This window comes from Trichechus manatus, unplaced genomic scaffold, assembly GCF_000243295.1.
Source record: "Trichechus manatus latirostris isolate Lorelei unplaced genomic scaffold, TriManLat1.0 scaffold00064, whole genome shotgun sequence".
Lineage (NCBI taxonomy): Eukaryota > Metazoa > Chordata > Mammalia > Sirenia > Trichechidae > Trichechus > Trichechus manatus.
Window position 1 is genome coordinate 3067884 of NW_004444000.1, and position 21334 is coordinate 3089217.

General features: G+C 39.7%; 1 protein-coding gene across 1 annotated transcript in view; it reads left to right on the plus strand.

The window, feature by feature from the left end:
* The window catches only part of OPCML (opioid binding protein/cell adhesion molecule like), a 1692348-nt gene that overhangs the window by 608751 nt on the left and 1062263 nt on the right, over positions 1-21334 (plus strand). The window lies entirely within an intron of this gene.

The following is a 21334-nucleotide window of genomic DNA, read 5'->3' on the forward strand; positions in this document are numbered from 1 at the left end:
CAAACATCTGCTAGGTGCATGCTTCAAGACCCCGTGTTGCTAATTCATTTTCAGCATCTCAAGAGAATGTTAAGGCAAGTGTTTGAATATGTAGGCACATAGCTCATTCCAGACATTGGCTTCCTAATAAGTTGTCATTTGATACCATCTTGCTCTCTCCTGCCAGTTAAATAAGCAAATAATGAATCTTCTTCAGTTCTGGTGATTTGAATGTTCATCCAGACCTTTGCAACAAGATAAAAGTAGCAAAACACATCTACTAACGTGATAAACAACTCAAAAAAATGCTTCTGAGCAATTTTCATTTGTAGATGCATCAGTGCCATATATAACCTACTGGAGGTCACTGGGAGCCCTGGTGGCACAGTATTTATGAGTTTGGCTGCTAACCAAAAGCTCAGTAGTTCAAATCCACCAGCTGCTCCTTGAAAACCTTAAGAGGCAGTTCTATTCTGTCCTGTAGGTTCGCTGTGAGTTGGAATTGACTCGACAGCAATGAGTTTTGGTTTTGGAGATCACTGGGATTGAGGCATTGCAAAGGCCGGCAGACCGGAGTGGTTTTCAAAGGGACCAAAAATGTTGACTATGGCTCTCTAGGGTACTCATCATGGAATGCAGATTTGAAAATAATATCTGAACATTTGCCCCTTGTTTTGTGGATTTTATTCAGGAGTTTTCAGCATCCTGAAACTTGTCAGGTAAATTTGGTCTTTAAGCAAGTTAATTGTTGCCAAATGTATTCATTGTTGACTGGATGCTTTGTGCTAAATGCTTTCCTGTGACTCCCTTTCTTGACTCAACCCCTTACCACTTCCCCATTTAAAAAAAATACTTTGATCCCAAACCCTCAAAGGCAAAGTAATTAACAGCTATTCTCACATCACCCAGAAGAAGTAGGCAATTATAACTGCACCTATATTATTTTTAAGAAACAGTTTATCCCCTATCCAGATAAGTAGAATAATGTTATTAAAATAAAACAAATATTTAGACACAGTGGGGCTGTTAATTCAGCAGTCAGATCATGACTAGCAAAAATAAGACCACCTAGCCAGTGCAGCCACTAAACTTATTCCTCAACTCATATCCTTGACTTTGGTTTTATTTCGTATTTCCTGTAACATTAAGGTTTGTCTTTTTTTTTTTTTAATGAATTGACTAAAATTAATGCAAGGATGGCATTTGCTTTGTAAGTCCTTCTTTTACCACTGTGTTCAAGAACTTTGATGACTATTGTTGAGAAAATTAAGCATAGATTCCTAATTTTGGCATGACAGACCCTACCAAATCTATACCTAATATCAATCAGCAACTTTCCCTGGAAATAAGCCCTCTACTCCAGTTAACTAGTATTTCTTTTTAAACTACATTAAAGGAATGCCTTCTATTCACCTTCTACTGGCTTTTGAGACAGACAGAACTGGATTTGAATTCAGGCTCCATCATTTTTTTTTTTTTCTGAGAATAATGCCCATCTCATACATCATTGGGAGGATTAAATGAGATCCTAACCAGAAATAACCTAAGGCTGTCCTGAACACATAACAAGTGTTCAATAAATTATAATCAATACTGCTGCTATGTATTCATCAAGGGTTTTTGTTGCAAATTATAGAATCCAACTCAAATTGGCTTAGGGAAATAGTGGCATTTATCAGACATACACTGAATATCTCTTATAATCAAACTATGGGATGGAAAAGGGTGCAGCTGGGCCTCAGGGATAACTTGCACTAGCAACTCAAGTGTTGTTACCAGGACAACACATCTCTCGCTCTTGCTCTTACTCTCCTTTGCTTCTTCCTGTGCGTTGGATTTATTATCTCCTACTGTAGACCAACTTCCTCCACACGGAAAGAACAAAACGATGACAGGTTTTGAGCTTTATTTTGTGAATGACTCACATTCTCTGTGGTCTCAGTTGGAAAGTTTCAGGGAAGGCTTCCATTTTTATTAACTGCCCATCTCATACCAACTAGCCGTGGTCCAGGTGGCAGTCATATACTCTACACATAGACACTGAGATCACACAACTCTGTATCAGGGTTCAATCTCAGGAACCAAAGGACTTATGAGAAATGGGAAATGCCAAGGATTATTCACCACAATTATTTAAAAATCTGAACAGCTAAAGATAGCAAAACTAAATACCTGTTTTTAAAGAACTTGAAGTCTAGTCAGACAGACTTAAAACAAGTAAAAATAATGTGTTGAGAGTTATGTGTTGAGAGTCATGTTATAGATAAGTAGAAAGTTCTGTGAAATTATAGACAAAGGGGCAATGAACTGTGCTGGGGGATGTGGAAGGCAGGGAGGGTAGTGACTTATGTGGGAAGTGAGCTAAATACTGAAACGTGTGTGTGGTCTATGTGTGTCTGTGCACATGTCCACATGTGTGCAGGGAGGAGGTATTGAAAGAGAAGGTATTCCATGCAAAAAGAGCATCGTTTGCAAAAGTACAGAAACTGGGAAAGCCTGCTGTCTTTAGGAATTCCTGAGTGGTTTAATACGGCTGTTTTTAGGGTCTGTTAGGCCATATTGAATGGAGAATTATTAGGCTGAAAAACACAGGAGGGTGCACACCTCAAAGTGCTTTTATATGATGTGAAGAAGTTGGACTACAGATTATGGATGGTGGGACCATTCACAAATTCCAATTCAGAGAATGATATAATCAGATTTATTTTTAGAAAGATCATTAGGATAGTGTGTAGGCTGGGTTGGAAGGGAGACGGCAAAGTGAACTAAGAGAATCTTAATGACACAGGTGAAATACAATGAGAGTGTAAACTGTGGGACTGGAGAGAAATGCTTCCAGAAATTAAAAACAAGGTAAAAATTATAAGGCCTGGTGATCTATCAAATATCAAGGAGAAGAAAGAAGGAGAAATCAAGTGTGACACTAAAGTGACCGGTTCAGGCACTGAATACACTACATAGGAAACGGAAGAGAAGAACAAGGTTTAGGAGAAAAAGACATTGAATCTATATTTGATTTTGAGTTTGAGGTATTTGTGAAATATGGTTTCCACCTACCCACAACTTCTTTTTGCTTTCCCTGTTGTAGACAATATTAGACTTCTATTAGCTCTTTATACTGACATTGCAGGGCATTTGCATATGTTACTGCTTCTGACTACAGTGCTCTTTCCACTACTGTCTTAGTCATCTAGTGCTGCTGTAACAGAAATACCACAAGTTTGGATGGCTTTAACGAAGAGAAGATTATTCTCTCACAGTCCAGGAGGCTAGAAGTCTGGATTCAGGGCGTCAGCTCCAGGGGAAGGCTTTCTCTCTGGGCACTGGCTCCTTGTGATGCATCAGTCTTCTCTTGGTCTAGGAACATCTCAGCACAGGAACCTTAGGTCCAAAGGACGTGCTCTGCTCCCAGCAATGCTATCTTGGTGGTATGATGTCCCCAACCCTCTGCTTGTTTCCCTTTCCTTTTATCTCTTATAACATAAAAGGTGGTGCAGGCCATACCCCAGGGAAACTCCCTTTACATTGGATCAGGAATGTGACCTTAGTAAGGGTGGTACAATCCCACCCTAATCCTCTTTAACATAAAATTACAATCACAAAATGGAAGACAACCACACAATAGTGGGAATTATGGCCCAGCCAAATTGATACACCCATTTTTTCGGGGACACAATTCAATACATGAGAACCAATTTTCATGAGGTTAAGTGCAACATGTCCCAGAATTCAATAGTTTTTTTTTTTTTCCTTAAAGAGTCCTTCTTTGTTTCCCCTTATCATATGCCATCATGGCACCAGATACCTCTCCTTCACTGCATTATCACGGTTATAATTTTAGATTTACATGGGTGAATGCTTGATAATAATTGTACCCCCACTAGAATGTAACCTCCATAAGGACAGAGACCCTGTTGACTTCTGCTTACCAAGTTATCCTGAACACCTAGAACAGTGCCTGGCACATGGCATGTGCCCAATAAATATTTGTTTGTTAAATCATATCAAGGACATGTCAGGTTTTGGGTCTTAATAGAAATCTTCTATTACACTATTCCTTCCACTCCAATTCCCTTCCCAGTGCCTTTATCCAGCCATAAGTCACTGGTCTTTTTAAGGGTTGATTTAAGTCCTTCCTGTCAATGAAGCCTTCTCTGATAGCTTTAGTTCCAATTGTGTCCCATTTTCCTGAACTTCAACAAGTAGTTATTGCCTATGTCAGTCATTGGACACTTAATCTTATTTTTCTCATTTCTTAATAAATTCATCTCTGTGTCTCCCACATCAACTAGACTATATGCCCTTAGAGAGCAGGAACCTTGTCAGAAGTCATTTGTTTGCCTTCAGTATAGAGAAGGTTGCTATTACCTGGTAGATGCTTAGTCCATACCTCCAAAGAAGTGAGTGAATTCACTAATTAATATGATTAATGCTTAGCCCTAAGGAATTTTATAATCTAATAAGGAACATAGGATAAATACTTATAATTTTACTTATAAAAATAACATATTTATCTAGGTAAAATATCCCTCAAAGGAATTATCTTGGGAGATGATACACTGTTATTAAAATATCATTGTTGCTCAGAATATGCTCAGGATTCCTCTTGTGGCATAACATATGCCTGTTTGTCATATTCCCAGATGCTATCTGTGTATCTATATTGTCACATAGTAGTAATGGTCTCAGCAGGAAATTGGTCCTGTTTGGTTACTGTTATCAGAAAGAATGGCTCAATATCAGCTGTTCATTTTTTGGCAGTTGTCCTTCAAAATTGGCTTAGATCCAACAATTCTATGTAGTAGATCAAATCATTCCATTATATTGTGATACATTTGGCAATCAGTGTATATCAGAGGGATTACCCAGAAACTACATTACTTAATACTATCTCTCCTACAGGAATGTTTGGATATGTTTTTATTCCAGTGATGATTGATATCATTTGCTTCAAAATTTTTCTGAGGAAAAAATGATTGTATACATATTAGATCACGTCCACCCATTATCCATGTTTTGTAAGAATTGCCAGCCCTATTCTTCATTCAGGAGTCAAAGAATCTGGATCTTCCTGGAATTCTGCATTCATGGTGTTTTCCAGAAGCATAACTTGCACTATTACATTGTTCACTCTCATTAAAAGTCCAGTTGCAGAAAGAGTTATTCATTCAGTTTATGTAATTGAGGTATTACTTGAATTAAACTAAGACAAACTGCATGTTTTAGCTTGTTATCAAATCGTTTTTATCTTAAGCCTCTTTAGTATTGCAAGCCAGCAGCAAAAGAAACACATGATGGAAGCTGCTATTTTTATACTGAAGGGTATTGTTCAGGGAAGTGTCCATTACAACCATTTGCTGTGAATTCACTGCCTTTATGATGATGGCATGTATTATCCTTTCTCATGGACATAGCTTCTGCAATCACTCCAATCATGCCCATTGCACAGAAGAGGAAATGGTGTCTTAAACAAATGATGTAATTTGCTAAAGTAACAAAGTTAATAAGAGGCAAGTTTCCATGTGACTCCAGAGCCTGTGCTCCAACCAGTTGGTGAGAAAGCATGGAGTTTTCTGACCGGTCTCAGTCCTGAGAAAAGCTGAGGATCTCTAAGAAAAGAGGTCATTTTAAATTTATGAACTATCTGACTATAGTAAGTAAGAGCACTATTCTCTTTTCTTAGGTTGATAGAAAGCACAGAGTAAAGTTTTCCATCCACTGTTAACATTCTTGTAAGACTTTATTATGTAGATAATTATTCTAACTTTCTATGCAGTTGTATTTTATTTATCACCATTATCTTCTCTTTACAGTCATTTTTGCATATATTTATTATATTGTGATGTAGTGTAGAAATTTTTGCATGCCATCACAAACCCAATTTGATAATTATAGTCTGCATATGTTTCTAACGTATACCATCTTATCTGATCTTCTTAAAAATCTAGTAAGGTATATATGTGTTCCCATTTTGCAGATGAGAACTCTGAGGTTCATAGATTGTAATCTACATATCCAAGATTACCCAGCTAGTAAGCATGGAAAGGAGCCAGTGAGCATCAGCTTTGCCTGTCAAACTTGATTCTATTTTTTTCTTCAATATTCTAGTAGAATGCAGCATTTCCCAAGCACTGTTCTCTGGTACACTAGGCTCTGAGACATATTAATAGATGTTCCTACAAAATAAGAAAAAGACTCTGTAGTCAAATATGTTAGCCAAAGTACGTATAACATCTCTGTCTTGAGAAGTCACAAAAAATTAACATACTAAACTCTCAGTGATGTCCAGCAGTAAATAAACCTGTTAAATAAATTTATAAAACATCTGATTAAACTGATGTTTTATAAGTTCATTTGGCCCAGTATCCACCCCACACCCCCCGGCCCTTTTTTTCTTTTCACTTAAAATGTCTATTAACAACTTTCTGGAAATTGCTATTCTATGAAGTACGGTTTGGAAAATGGTGGTAAATGGAATAAAAATACCTAAAGAAAAAAAAATAAGCAGCAACTCAATCCTTGTCCAGCTCTCTGCTAACCAGCAGTGTGACCTTCATCCAGTCACTTAACCTCTTTCGGTCTTAAGTTCGTCATCTGTTAAATTACAGGTTTGAACTAACCAATCTGGAATGCCCCTCTGAGCATGAACATTTTTGATGTGTGACTCTAAGTGCAAACTCACGTGAGGTAGATTCAAGTGTGTACTCAGTTTCAGAGGGTTATTGTAACATCCAGGAGAGTAATCTTCAGGAGTAAGATCAGAAACAGGGAGTGTGTCATTCATAAAGATATATTAGGAAACGGTGTGGCAGTTCCTCAAAAAACTAAAAGGAGTGCTACCATATGACCCAGCAATTTCACTCCTAGGTATGTACCCAAAAGACTTGAAAGCAGAGATTGAAACAGATACGTGTAAACCAATGTTCATTGCAGCACTATTCCTAATACCCAAAAGGTGGAAACAATCTAAATGCCCATCAACAGATGAATGGATAAACAATATGTGGTACATACATACAATGGAATACTACTCAGCAAGTAGGAGAAGTGAAGTCTTGATACATGCTACAATATGGATGGAGCTGGAAGATATTATGCTGAGTGAAATAAGTCAATCACAAAAGGACTAATATTGTATGACCTCACTTGCATAAACAGATAAGAAAAGGCAAACGTATAGACAACAAAGTTTATTAATGGTTACCAGGAGTGGGAAGGAGGTGGAAAAGGGGGGTTAACCATTATGGAAATATTGCTTTGATTGAGGGTAAGGTTGCACAGTCGATTACTGTAACGCTGTCAATAAGTTGTATACTTGTTAAAATTGAATTGGAAAAAGTTGTGTGATAGATATATTTACCTCCTCCCTGAAAAAAAAAAAAAAAAAAGAAAGAGAGAGAGAGTAGCTGCTGAAGCAGCTTATGTACAGCCAAAAACCTTATGGGATTTGGTTTCTTGGTTTGAAGATTTAGGGTCATGGTTAGATGGGACATCACAGTTAACTGGCCTAATATTATGTTTAGTGCTTCTGTTCCACCTCCTAGTTTGCTGCATAGTGCCTGAGGTCTTAAAAGTTTGCAAACAGCCATTTAAGGTGCAACAATTGGTCTCTATTTACCTGGAGCAACAGATGAAGAAAGAGAGTCAGGAATAGGAGGAGGATAGGGAATGTGTGGATAATTGCCTACATTAACAACTGACTCCATTACCATGAGACCAGAAGAACTAGATGGTTCCTGGCTACCATTACTGAACATTTTGATCAAAGATTCTATACAGGGGTGGATTACCCAGTAAGCAAGGTAATCATAGTGAAACCGGTGTGAAATTGTGCACTACAGATTAGTAAGTAAGCACCAGTAAGCCCATGCTTACCTTGCTTACTGGGTAATCTGTCCCTGTTGGGGATTGTAAATTTGAAAAGAGGCTTTGATTCTGTAAGAAGGTGCTGAGAGATTGGGAGAGAGACAAATGCCAGCTATACCTAGAAGCAGACTGTTTGATGTGGTGAAAAAAATGTGAAACTGTTTATTACAGATTATCTGGTAAGCAAGGTAAGCACCATGTTTACCTTGTCTATTGAATAATCTTTCCCTGATTCCATAGAAGAATCCTGATCAAAGTGGGGGGAAATACAGAAGAGAATTTCAAATTTTCACAGACTCCAGACTTCCTGGAGCCATGACATTAGGATGAACCCCTAAAACTATTGCCCTGAGATAATCTTTAAACCTTAAACCAAAAATATTCCTTAAAATCTTCTTAAAACGAAACAATAGGTTAGCTTAACTAGTAAAAAATGTCTGCTTTGAGCATTGTCTCTTTTAAGAACTATCTATATGGGATCAAATTGATAACAGCAACTCGAAAGATTAGATAGGAACTTAGGGGTCCGTGAGTTTATGTTAATGAGGGAGGAACAACTCAGAAAAAGAAGGTGAGAGTGGTTGTACAACTCGAAGAATATAATCAAGGTCACTAAATGGTACATGTAGAAACTGCTGAATTGGTGTATGTTTTGCTATGTATATTGTCAACAATAATACCAAAATGAATAAAATTAAAACATATATATATTAGGACACCTTTTTAATAGTATAAAGAAACAAAAGAAGAATGCCATAGCCCTATTGCAGGGGTTGAGCAGGAGTCAGAAGGAACTTTAAACAGTAGCATAAAGTCCTCCCTCTCCCAAAGAGAAATGGAAGTACAGGCCCTGAGGCGGAATCTCCAGTTCAGGAAGAGATGGGGTAAAGAGGAGGATATTTGTCAGACAGTAAGTTGACTTTTTATTGCAAACTAGAAATGGAACTTACCTGCATTTACATTCCTATTTATATTATTACATTCCTATTTATATTATTCACCAACTTCTTGTAGGAAGCTCAGAGGAAAAAGATAGAAGTCATAAAAAGTTGATGTCCCTTGCAAAGTTAAAAAAAAATCACATCACATTTTATGTTAGGCTTTTAAAATGGGAGAAAATAATTACACCTCAAATTGAGAACATTGTTTGACTGTAATATCTCTTTTCAAGCAGATTCTGCTAATTCCATGTATAGAAAATGAAAATGTGTTCATAGAAACCATCAGAGCAAGGCAGATGGAATAAGGTATTTGAAATCTTAAAGCTGCACTTGAATTATCACCTTTGGATCTGCATATTTATATATTATTAAAAGCCTTTCTCTAGCAGTGTTTTACACCACCTTCTGAAATATATAGAGGGAGATAATTAATTGCCCTCTTTTTTTCTGAGGACTAAATAAAAAGGATTTAAATTGCAGCAGAAAGGAGCTGATTTAGACATTAGATGAACTCACAGATTAATTCACAATCCAACTAGCTTCCAAGGTTGTCTTGGCTACTGCAAATTTACACACACACACACACTCACACACACATATTAGGTATATAATATATAGTATACACCTTTTATATTTGAATATGGAAATTTAACATACATGTGATCTCTTAGATCTCTTATATTTTGTAATTCATTCTCTGGTTGGGTTTACACTAGGACCCAGGAAGTTTCCTTTCTGTGCTACTTCATTTCCAGCCTAGAACCTAGAATATCTATTTAAGTCTTTGCCCAAATCCCAACTCTTCTTTGAGGTGCACATGGATCTTTTTTTGTGTGTGTATGTGATTCTTTACATGTAACACTCTATTACATATTGCTCTTTTCTTTCCTTGTCAACAACATATTCTATGGTACTTTATTGTATGAGGACATAAATGGTGGTCAATAGGCTTCAGCACTGCCTCATCAAATTGCTAGGTATGGTTTGGCTGCTAAATGTATCACAAGCTCTTTCAAATCAACTCAACAAAGAGAGTGCCTGCTCTATGTGCTGGTTACTGAAGGGATCATGAAGATAAATGACACACCATGGCTGATCATAGTGAGTTTGGTGTCCGGGGTGGGGAATCACAGGCACACAGCTCATTGTAACACAGAGCAAGATGTAATACAACTGTATTAAAGAGAGAAGGAAGGTACTGCATGTGGAGGTAACTAGGAAATGCTTCATGGAGGCAGAGTGTTTGAGCAGGGGCCTGGACTGTGTCTATCTCATGCATGTGTACTCTCACTATGCACAACAATGCCTGGCACGTAGTAAGTCTCGTTAAACACATTTGATCGCATGGATGAAGAAGAGATTAATATATTTTGACAGGTAAGACATGAAGAAGGTAAAAGCTAAAAGGAGATTTGAACATGAACAATAAGTATCTAAGGAGCCCAATTTATTGGCTTTTACATGAAGGGGAGTTAGGATAGATGAACTTGGACAAGTAGGTAGGAACAAGGTGTCTGAGTCTTTTAATGGCATAGTGTGTGATTTAATCTTTATGTATAGGTAATGAAAGCAAAGGTAGACTTTGAGCAGAGGAACAATATGACTGGGTTTTTGGTGTTAGTATTTTTATCTCATGCTTCTTATAATGAATCTGTATTGTGTTAGGACATGGAAATTAAAATCAAACCTGTTGCTGTTGAGTAGATTCCACCTCATAGCGACCCTATAGGATAGAGTAGATCTGCCCCATAGGGTTTCCAAGAAGTGGCTGGTGGATTTGAACGGCTGACCTTTTGGTTAGCAGCTTTAGCTCACTGTAGCTCTTAACCACTGCGCCACCAGGGCTTCTAGGTCATGGTAGATGTTCACTAATGCTTTGATTTCTAATAAAAAATGTCAATGTTTTAAATAGGAAATAGGGAAATGGCATTTATAAAAGCCACTGATATAACAGCTATCATCGCCTCCTGACACCCTAAGGTCCATGATGATGTGCTATGCACCCCAGGTAGTCTTCCACACTGAGCCTAAATTCCTTCAGTTTCATCTTAAAGAACAAAATGCTTCTAGTTCTCAAAGAAGCTTAAAATCATTTTATGAGAAACTAAAACTTGAATTTGAAAATTAACCTTTATGAAATTTTAATTATAGGTCTTAAAACTTTAATGGTCAAGAATGATGATACACAAACAGTGTCTATTGAGCACCTAGTGTGTGCAAGACAGTTTGCAGGGTTCTGTGGGGTGGGCTATAGCGTCAAACCACTCAGGTTTGGATCCTGGTTCTGCCCCCTACTGGCTGTTCTTTCTTAGACAAGCTACTACTCTTCATAAATCACTTTCCTTGTCTATAAAATGAGACTAAGAAAACATAACTTTGAGGTCTCTTCTGAGGTTTAGATACAATATATAATCTGATCTCTATTTGCCACTTAAAAATAGTTATGACAGGTCTCTGCTCTCCAAGAATTCACCATCTCGTTAGGGAGACAAGATAGGAGCATACAAAAAGCTAGTTAGTAACAAAAGATTAAAATAAGAATTCCAGACAACTATAGAAAAGATGTCACAAGGCTGTATAACATTAATTGCCAGATTAATTCTATACATAATAGTAATTCAAGAAAGGAGAAATCATTTAAGATTGGACAGTCTACTGAATTTATCAACCCCTCATTACAGTGTTCAATACACTTACTTGAGGAGAATCCTCCTGCACCCAAAGTGAACTCTCCTAGAGTCTCCCAGTTCAGATGGTACTCTACCTTGTCATAACAGCATCTGACTTTTTTAAAATTATTACTATTGTTGTGCTTTAGATGAAGGTTTACAGAGCAAATTATCATCTCATTAAACAATACACATATTGTTTTGTGACATTAGTTGCCAACCCCACCACAAGTCAACACTCTCCCCTTCTTGACCTTGAGTTCCCCATTACCAGCTTTCCTGTCCCCACTGCCTTTTAGTCTTTGCCCCTGGGTTGGTGTGCTCATTTAGTCTCATTTTGTTTTATGGGCCTGTCTAATCTTTGGCTGAAGGGTGAACCTCAGGAGTGACTTCAGTACTGAAGTAAAAGGGTGTTCAGGAGCCATACTTTCAGGGTTTCTCCAGTCTCTGTCTGGTCTTTTTTTGTGAGTTAGAATTTTGTTCTACATTTTCTCTGGCTCTGTCTGGAACCCTCTCTTGTGATCTTTGTTAGAGCAGTTGATGGTAGCCGGGCACCATCTAGTTGTGCTGGACTCAGTCTGGTGGAGGCTGTGGCACTTGTGGTCCTTTAGTCCTTTGAACTAATCTTTCCCTTATGTTTTTAAGTTTTCTTCATTCTCCATTGCTCCAGATGGGTTGGGACCAGTGGAGTATCTCAGATGGCCACTCACAAGCTTTTAAGACCCCAGACTCATCAAAGGAGGATGTAGAACATTTTCTTTATAAACTATGTTATTCCAATTGAGCTGGATGTCCCCCAAGACCATGGTCCTCAGCCCTCAGCCCAGTAATTCATTTCCTCAGGGAGTTTGGATGTGTCTGTGACAAGATGTGCTGACTTCCCCAGTATTGTGTACTGTCTTACCCTTCACCAAAGTTACCATTTATCTATTGTCTAGTTAGTGGTTTTCCCTCCCTCCTAAACTTCAAAGATTGTTTCTTTCTGTGTGTAAACCTTTACATGAGTTTTTATAATAGTAGTCTCATACAATATTTGTCCTTTTGTGATTGGCTTATTTCACTCAGTATAACGCCTTTCAGATTCATCCATGTTTCGAAGATTCATCATTGTTCTTTATTGTATACCATTGTGTGTATGTACCATAGTTTGTTTATCCATTCATCTGTTGATGGGCGCTTAGGTTATTTCCTTTTTTTGCTATTTTGAATAATGCTGCAGAGAACATGGGCGTGCATATGTCTATTCTGTGAAGGCTCTTATTTCTCTAGGATATATTCTTAGGAGTGTGATTGCTGGATCGTACGGTATCTCTGTTTCTAGCTTTTTAAGTAAGCGCCATATTGTTTTCTAAAATGGTTGTACAATTTTGCATCCCCACTAGCAGTGTATAATCCAGTCTCCTCGCAGCCTCTCCAACATTTGTTATTTTCTGTTTTTTTGATTTGTGCCGGTAATGTCGGGGTGAGATGGTATCTCGTAGTTTTGATTAGCATTTTTCTAACGACTACTGATCACAAGAATTTCCTCATGTGTTTGTTAGCCACCTAAATGTCTTCTTTGGTGGAGCATCTGTTCATATTCTTTGCCCATTTTTAATTGGATTATTTGTCTTTTTGTTGTAGAGGCATTGGATTTTCGTATAGATTTTAGAGATTAGAACTTTGTCAGATTTATCGTAGCCACAGTTTTTTTCCCAGTCTGTAGCTTCTCTTGTTACTCTTTTGGTGAAGTCTTTTGATGAGCATAAGTGTTTAATTTTTAGAATATCCCAGTTATCTAGCTTATCTTCTGGTATTTGTGTATTGTTAGTTATCGTTTATATCCTCTTTATGCCGTGTATTAGGGCCTCTAGCGTTAATCCTGTTTTTTTCTTTTATGATCTTTATAGTTTTTGGTTTTATATTTAGGTCTTTGATTGATTTTGAATTAGCTTTTGTGTATGGTGTGAGGTATGGGCCCTGTTTAATTTTTCATGGATGGACATACAGTTTTGCCAGCATCATTTGTTAAAAAGACTGTCTTTTCCCCATTTGGTGGACTTTGGACCTTTGTTGAAGATCAGGTGACTGCAGGAGGATGGATTTATATCTGGGTTCTCAATTCTGTTCTACTGGTCAATGTGTCTGTCATTGTACCAGTACCAAGCTGTTTTGACTACCATAGCTATATAGTAGGTTCTGAGCTCAGGTAGTGTGAGTCCTCCTACTTTATTCTTCTTTAATAGTGCTTTACTTATCCAGGGCCTCTTTCCTGTCCATATAAATTTAATAATTAATTTTTCCATCTCGTTAAAGAACAATGTTGGTATTTGGATCGGGATTGCATTGTATTTGTAGATTGCTTTGGGTAGAATTGACATTTTCACAATGTTAAGCCTACCTATCCATGAGCATGGTATGTTTTTCCATTTATGTAGGCCTCTTTTGGTTTCTTGTAGTAGTGTTTTGTAGTTTTCTTTGTATAGGTCTTTTACATCTCTGGTTAGATTTATTCCTAAGTATTTTTTTTTTTAGGGGCTATTATAAATGGTATTGCTTTCCTGATTTCCTTTTCATGGTTCTTTTTATTGGTATATAGGAATCCAACTGATTTCTGTACATTTATCTTGTATACTGTTACTATGCTGAATCTTTCTATTAGTACCCGTAGTTTTCTTGTGGAGCCCTTTGGGTTCTCTGTGTATAGTATCATATCAGCTGCAAATAGCGACAGTTTTACTTCTTCCTTACCAGTTTGGATGCCCTTTCTTTTTCTAGCCTTATTGCTCTAGCTAGGACTTCCAGCACAGTGTTAAATAGAAGTAGTGATAAAGGGCATCCTTGTCTTGTTCTTGTTCTTGTTCTCAGGGAGAATGTTTTTAGCCTTTTTCTGTTAAAAATGATGTTGGCTGTTTTGTATGGATGCCCTTTATTATGTTGAGAAATTTCCCTTCTATATTTATGTGTATTGAGAGTTTTTATCAGGAATGGATATTGGACTTTATCGAATGCCTTTTCTGCATCAGTTGAGATGATCATGTGATTCTTTCTTTTTGTTCTATTTATGTGGTGGATTATGTTGATTGATTTTCTAATGTTGAACCATTCTTGCATATCTGGTATGAACCCCACTTGGTTGGGTGTATTATTATTTTTATTTTTTTATATAATGGTGAATTCTATTGGCTAGCATTTTGTTGAGAATTTTTGCATCTATATTCATGAGAGATATTAGTCTGTAATTTTCTTTTTTTATGGTGTCTTTGCCTGGTTTTGGTATCAGGGTTATGCTGGCTTCATAGAATGAATTTGGAAGTATCCCTTGCTTTTCTATGGTCTGAAATAGTTTGAGTAGTACTGGTGCAAGCTCTCCTCTGAAAGTTTGATAGAATTCTCCAGTGAAGCCATCTGGGCCAGGGTTTCTTTTTGTTGGGAGGTTTTTTTTTTTTTTTTAATTACCTTTTCAATCTCTTCTCTTGTTATGGGTCTGTTCAGATTTTCAACTTCAGCTTGTGTTCATTTGGGTAGGTAGTGCATTTCTAGAAATTTGTTTATTTCCTCTAGGTTTTCAAATTTGTTGGTATATAGTTTTTCATAATACTCTGTTATAATCCTTTTTATTTCTGTTGGGTCTATTGTTATAGCCTCAACTTCATTTCTTATTTGAGTTATTTGCATCCTTTCCTGTTTTTCTTTTGTCTGTTTGGCCAGTGGTTCATTTATTTTGTCGATCCTTTCAAAGTACCAACTTTTGGTTTTGTTGGTTCTTTCTATTGTTTTTCTACTTGCTATTTCATTTGTTTCTGCTCTGATCTTTATTTTTTCCTTTCTTCTGGTGGCTGTGGGCCTCTTTTGCTGTTCTCTTTCTATCTGTTTGAGTCATATAGCTAATGTTTTGATTTTTGTCCCTTTCTTCTTTTTTGATGTGTGCATCTATTGCTATAAACTGACCTCTGAGCACTGCCTTTACTGTGTCCCAAAGGTTTTGGTATGATGTGTTTTCTTTGATTCCATCTTTGATTTCTTCTATTACACAGTGGTTTCTAAGCAAGGTATTATTCAGTTTCCATACTATTTGCTTTTTTTCTCTGCTTTTCCTGTTATTAATTTTTACTTTTTGGTGTTGTTATCAGAGAAGATGCTTTGTATTATCTCAGTGTTTTGGATTTTGTTGAGGGTTGTGTGGCCTAAAATGTGGTCTATTCCAAAGAACATTCCCTGTGCATTAGAAAAGAATGTGTACTTTGCTGCTGTTGGGTGGGATATTCTATATATGCCTATGAGGTCAGATTGGTTGATTGTGGCCTTTAGATCTTCTGTATCTTTGCTGAGTTTCTTTCTAGATGTTTTGTCCTTTACTGAGAGTGGTGTGTTAAAGACTCCTACTATTATTGTGGAACTAACAATTTCTCTTTTCAGTGCTCTGAGAGTTTGTTTTATGTATTTTGGAGCCTGCCATTAGGTGCATAAATATTTATTGTGGTTATGTCGTCATGGTACATTGTCCCTTTAATTATTATATAATGTCCTTCCTTGTCTTTTAGGTGTATTTTATTTTAAAATATTTTTTATCTGAATTTAGTATTGCCACTTCTGCTCTTTTTTGGTTGTTCTTTGCTTAGTATATTTTATCTCCATCTTTTGAATTTTTTATGTATATTTATGTCTTTGTTTCTAAGGTGTGTCTCTTATAGACAGCATACTGATGGATCAGTATTTGGCATTCTCCTTTGTCTTCTAGTTAGTTGGATACATTTGCTCATCTTTCCTAGTAAATCCTAAGCCCTGGGACAGCATCAAGCGCATGCCCATGTTAATATTCCCCAGAATACCTAGACCACAACACATGTGCTCCGTTGATAATGTACTACCAGCTCTCTTTTGGTTGCAACTTAGAAAATGGAATTTAATCGAGTGTTTTAAAACATGAATCCATTGGCTCAATAGCTGAAGAAATTCAGGTGTGCAGTTCCTGGTTCCAGGCACATTGGACCCATGGGATCGCATGGCCTCATCAGATCATTCCATCTCTTTTATGTATGTTTCTCCCTTTTGTCATTGTCATTGTTTCCCCTAGAGCAAGTTCTCTTCACAAGGGGGCAGGTTTCAGTGTCCATCATCTGCATAGCTGGTAACCACAGGGAGAAGTGTATCAGATCTTCCGTCAGCCTTAGCAATAGTTCCTTCCAGGGCTCTAGCTCTGCTCAGGTCATGGGCTCATGCCAGTGGCTGTGAGTGGGAGCATATGAGTCACAGTCCCTCCCCAAAACATGGGGAGGGAGTTCTTCAGAGGAAAGGACTCAGGGTTGACAGAATAGTGGTAGATTCCACTTCATGATAAATTCTAAGTAAGTTTATAGTTTCTGTTTATCAATGGAGATAGAGGAAAAGCAGAAAATAAAGTTGTGCTTTAATAATTGTGTGCATCAGTTTATTGGGATGTGTGTGTGTGTGTGTGTGTGTATGTGTGTAGCTGGCTGTGGGGAGGAATAATGTGAGGAGGACCAATGGGGAGCACTACTGTTTGACAAACAACTTTATCCCTGACACATGACTCATGGAATCACCTAAAGCTTGGGGAAAAGATGCTATAAAATCATTGTGTAGCTCTTTTATTACTTCTTTAATCCCTTGCCATGTTGTAAAGAAATGGTAGGCTTGAATTTCCCAAGGCTTTGAGCTGTCCGCTGTGGCTTTCCATTTGTCTCTGAGACCACATACCTGGGCATGTTGGAGAAAACCCTCCCTCAGGTGACTGCAGAAGGGTGGAGGCTGTGAGGATGCACCTGTGCTTGGCCCTGGGGCACTCAGCTTTATTGATTCCTGTTGCCTGTCCAGGCTCTGTGCTGACTTTAAATTCTTTGGGTCACACTCCTGTTCTGTTTTTCGCCACATCTCTTGTTTTTAAAACGGATGTCTGGCCCATAATAAGCCCCACAGCTCAAGGTGGGTTCAAAAAATTTCTGGGTCAGTGGGCCAAAACCAGGTACACGGGGCATGGTGCCCAGGCCTGGGGAGGCAGGCGAGCTCGTGGGGGAGCAAAGGGCCTGTAGGGCCAGCCAGAGCTGCAGTGGCCCCTCCAGACAAAGCCTGTGAACAGGTGTCAGTGCAGGTGTGAGTGGCCGGTGGGAGAATTTTTTATGCAGAGAATCTGGTAGGTGTAAGACAGCCCTTCCTACTCTGGTACGCCTGGCTGCAGACGTGATAATTGGTGCTATGACTGAGGGAATGTGCTCTCTTAGCTGCGCTGACAATTGGAGCAAAAGCAGAGTCCTCTGGACAAGGGGATGGACCTGGCAGGAGGCTCCACAGGGTCGCGCTGGGCTCAGCTTTCCAGTGCATTTCCGAAGAATGAGCTAGGGCTGGGGAAGAGCAGCAGGCACTGCCAGCAAGTGCTGCTGTGTCCGGCGCCACAGGCTTCCTTCCGAGGGCACCGTCTTCCTCCTCGTGCCTCCCACGGAGGAAGGACTAGTCAACGGTCCCCGAACTCCCGAGGGCTTTGTAGGGCTTTGTAGGCCTGGTCTGGAGAGAACTTTGCTGTCTGGCCTCTGGAGGGATAAGGGGAGCTACTGGCAGAGTGTATTGACGGGTTCCCTCCACAGGTCGGAGAGGGAAGTGACACGCTGAAGCATGGGCGGTGCGCATGGCTGTCGCTCCCGGCTCAGCCAGGAAGCAATGATGAGCCTCTCTGTTTGCTCAGCACTGCGCGCAGCCCCGGATTCCAGGATGGGCTCGGCATAACCCTTGACTTCAAGGGGCTCTCAGCATAGTCGATGAGATAGACTCCTCAATAAATAATTGGGCGCGCGATGGTGGTAGTTAAATAGGAGTCCCCGTGCATACGTGCATACTCTGGCGGAAGGGGAGAGAACTCTTCCTCAGGGCATGGGTGGGGGAGGCTTCCCAGAGGACATGGCAGTCCACTTGTGGTTGAAAGGTGGGCAGACGTTTGCTTCTCAGAGATTAGGGCAAACATTTCAGGCAGAGAGAAGGATATGTGCAAAGGCCCAGAGTTATGAAGGGCGCCTTGTCTGAGCAACCCCGGGAAAGGGGCGCTCGGTTAGACGGTGGGATGCGCGTGCTGTGAGGGGAGTCTGAAACGGCAGTGTGTGTGATCATGAAGAGCTTTATCTGTATGCTGAGGGCTGAGACATGGGTTCTCTTTGTAGCAACGCTTTTCTTGACTAGGCAATGAGCACCATTGAAACTTGCCGGAGGAAACTATGCTCTCCCTACTCCAGGGCCTCGCCTTGGAGCAGGAGAGGTGCTAGAAAGCTCCTTCACACCCTACAGCAAGAACGCGTTTCATAAGGTATTGGCCTTTGCACAGTCCATCTAGGAGATTCTGATGTAGAAGCCACTTCTTTAACCTTGAGAAGAGGAAAATCTACTTCAGTCCTAAATATATATATATATATGTATATATGTATATGTATATATATAAAAGGGCAGTGAATGCCATGGTACCGAGTGTGAAAACATTCATTCCCTCATCAGGGAGGTATTAACAGGTCTTCACGGGGCTTGTTTTTAGTCGTGGCACTCAGGTACACCAACAACCGGACTTAGTTCCTGAGTCACAGAACCTGCCGTCTAGAGGGAAGTTAGCACTTAATGAACGCCCAGGATGCAGTGTCCCAGCAGAGGCCTGCTAGGTGTACATCAGGTGTGACGGCAGCACAAGAACCCGACAAAGAACTCTGCAGGGAACACGAGGGGCTGTGGGAGGAAAGGTTCCTGCAGAGAAGTCCACCAGGCAGGCCTAGTGGGGAGAGGCCTTTCCAAACAGGAGCCTTGAGTTCTGTAAATATTCAATGTGGTCATTGTCATTCTCTTACCACCAGTGATGCTAGAGGGGCCTGTGCCCTGAGATCATTAACACAGCCTGTACACACACTGCAGGAATGTTGTACAAGCGACAGCTGAGCTGAATATCTGATTTCTAGTCCCTTCCAATTCTAAAACTTCTGATTATATTTTTGAATATGATGTGGCGAATAGACCCCTCCACCGATAGGAAAGGTCCTATGCATGTGCTTTGTCCCTCCACAATACATTCTGTGCTCTTTCTCTCTTTCAATTGTCTGTATCTTCCACTAGACTGTAAGGTCCATGAACAAAGTCTTAACTCATGCCAAAACCCAGCCTTTAGCACAGTTCATGGCACATAGTAGACACCCTCAAGGAGTAAGCAATGAATAAATGAATGAGTGAACAGACAGACCCCTGCAAGGTGTTCAAAGGATAGACGCAAACAGATCTTTCATAACAAGAAGCAATGGTATGTCAATTTTCTCTCCATCTTGAAAGTGCTCAATGGCTCCTCAATAGCAGAAGTAAAAAGAACAGGACACAGTGGGTTCAGGTATTTTGCTAGTTTAAGGTGGGGAGGAACTTGTGTGATGAATTATATGAATATGGAACCCTAGGGTTGTGATAGCCTCTAACTCAATCCCCTGTCATCTGGAAGCATTATGCCTAAAGCATTCCACAGATGAGAGCAGAGTCTGTTTTGAAGAACTCTTAGGAAAAGTCAGATCACCAAAAAAATGGAGATGTCCTTTCATGGGTGGGTATAGAACTTTTGGCATAAGGCTTCATCCTCTCTGCTGACCCATTGCTGTCGAGTTGATTCTGACTCATAGCGACCCTGTAGGACAGAGTAGAACTGCCCCATAGAGTTTCCAAGGCTGTAATCTTAACAGAAGCAGACTGTCACATCTTTCTCCTGTGGAGCAGCTGGTGGGTTTGAACCACAGACCTTTCAGTTAGCCTCGGAGTGCTTTAGCATTGGAGCGCTCAACCACTGGACTCTATTCTCCCCACTAGGGCCTTGCTACTCAAAGTGTGGTTCACACTCCAGCAGCAGTAGCGTTACCTGGGAACTAGGTAATGCTACTGTCATTTGTCATTTGTTAGACATGACAAAACTTAGCCCCACCGCAAGCCCACTCAACCTGTGCTTTAATAAGACCCTGAGTGATTCATGGCACAAGGAAGTCTGAGAAACCCTGTCTTGTAGATTCAAGGTCCAAGACTACTGGTCTGGCTGTCTGTGCATCTGGCTGGGGTGCTGCAGCTCTCCAATGGTCAGTGGCTCTAGCTCTGCTATGTGGTCGTGTCCTGTTTACAGCCCCATGACAAAACGTCCTTTTGAGTCCTTGCTGCTCTCACAACACACCTGCAGCTAATGGGTCCTGACACCTCTGTGAAGGTGCTGCTCCTCCTATTGAATGAATGTTTAAAATCTGTGTTGCTAACATGGCTGAAGTTCAAAAGGCATTCCCAATGAGCTGCTTCATGAGGAGTGAAGGGGATGCATACTTCAGTATCCCGTGGGGAAGCATCACAGCAGGTCTCCTGCATCTGCTTGGAGCAAAAGGCAAAGCCTGTAGAAGGCTTGAGAGGTGGGAGGTGGACAGCCCCTTGGAGATCCTAGAGTCCTCTCCCTTCACCTTACAGAAGGGGACGTGGGGTTGCAGGATGAGTTACTGAATTCGTAAGACCACAAAAGATGGTGGCCTCTGAACCCAGGCTTGCCTGTCTAGGGCCACAGATGTTCCAGCAGGGTGTGGCCACGGCTGGGTGTGCTCTTGCAGGATTTTCATGGTCAGTTTCTTTTCACTCCAGAATAAGGTTAGACAGATTTTTTACTTTCCCACATTTGTAAAGGCAGTTTCAATTTTTTGTAAAATAAATCAGATTTGAGACCACAAGTTGAACCCACATATACAAAATAACAAATTAATGGTTAGAAATCATCTTAAATAACACTACCCCTGCTGCCCATCAAAAATCTGGGCCTTCTCTTCAATATTCTTGCTTTGTGGGTGTCTGGACTTGAATACTTTCAGGAAAAGGGAAATTAATGAGATAACCCAACCATGAGTTCTTTTGATC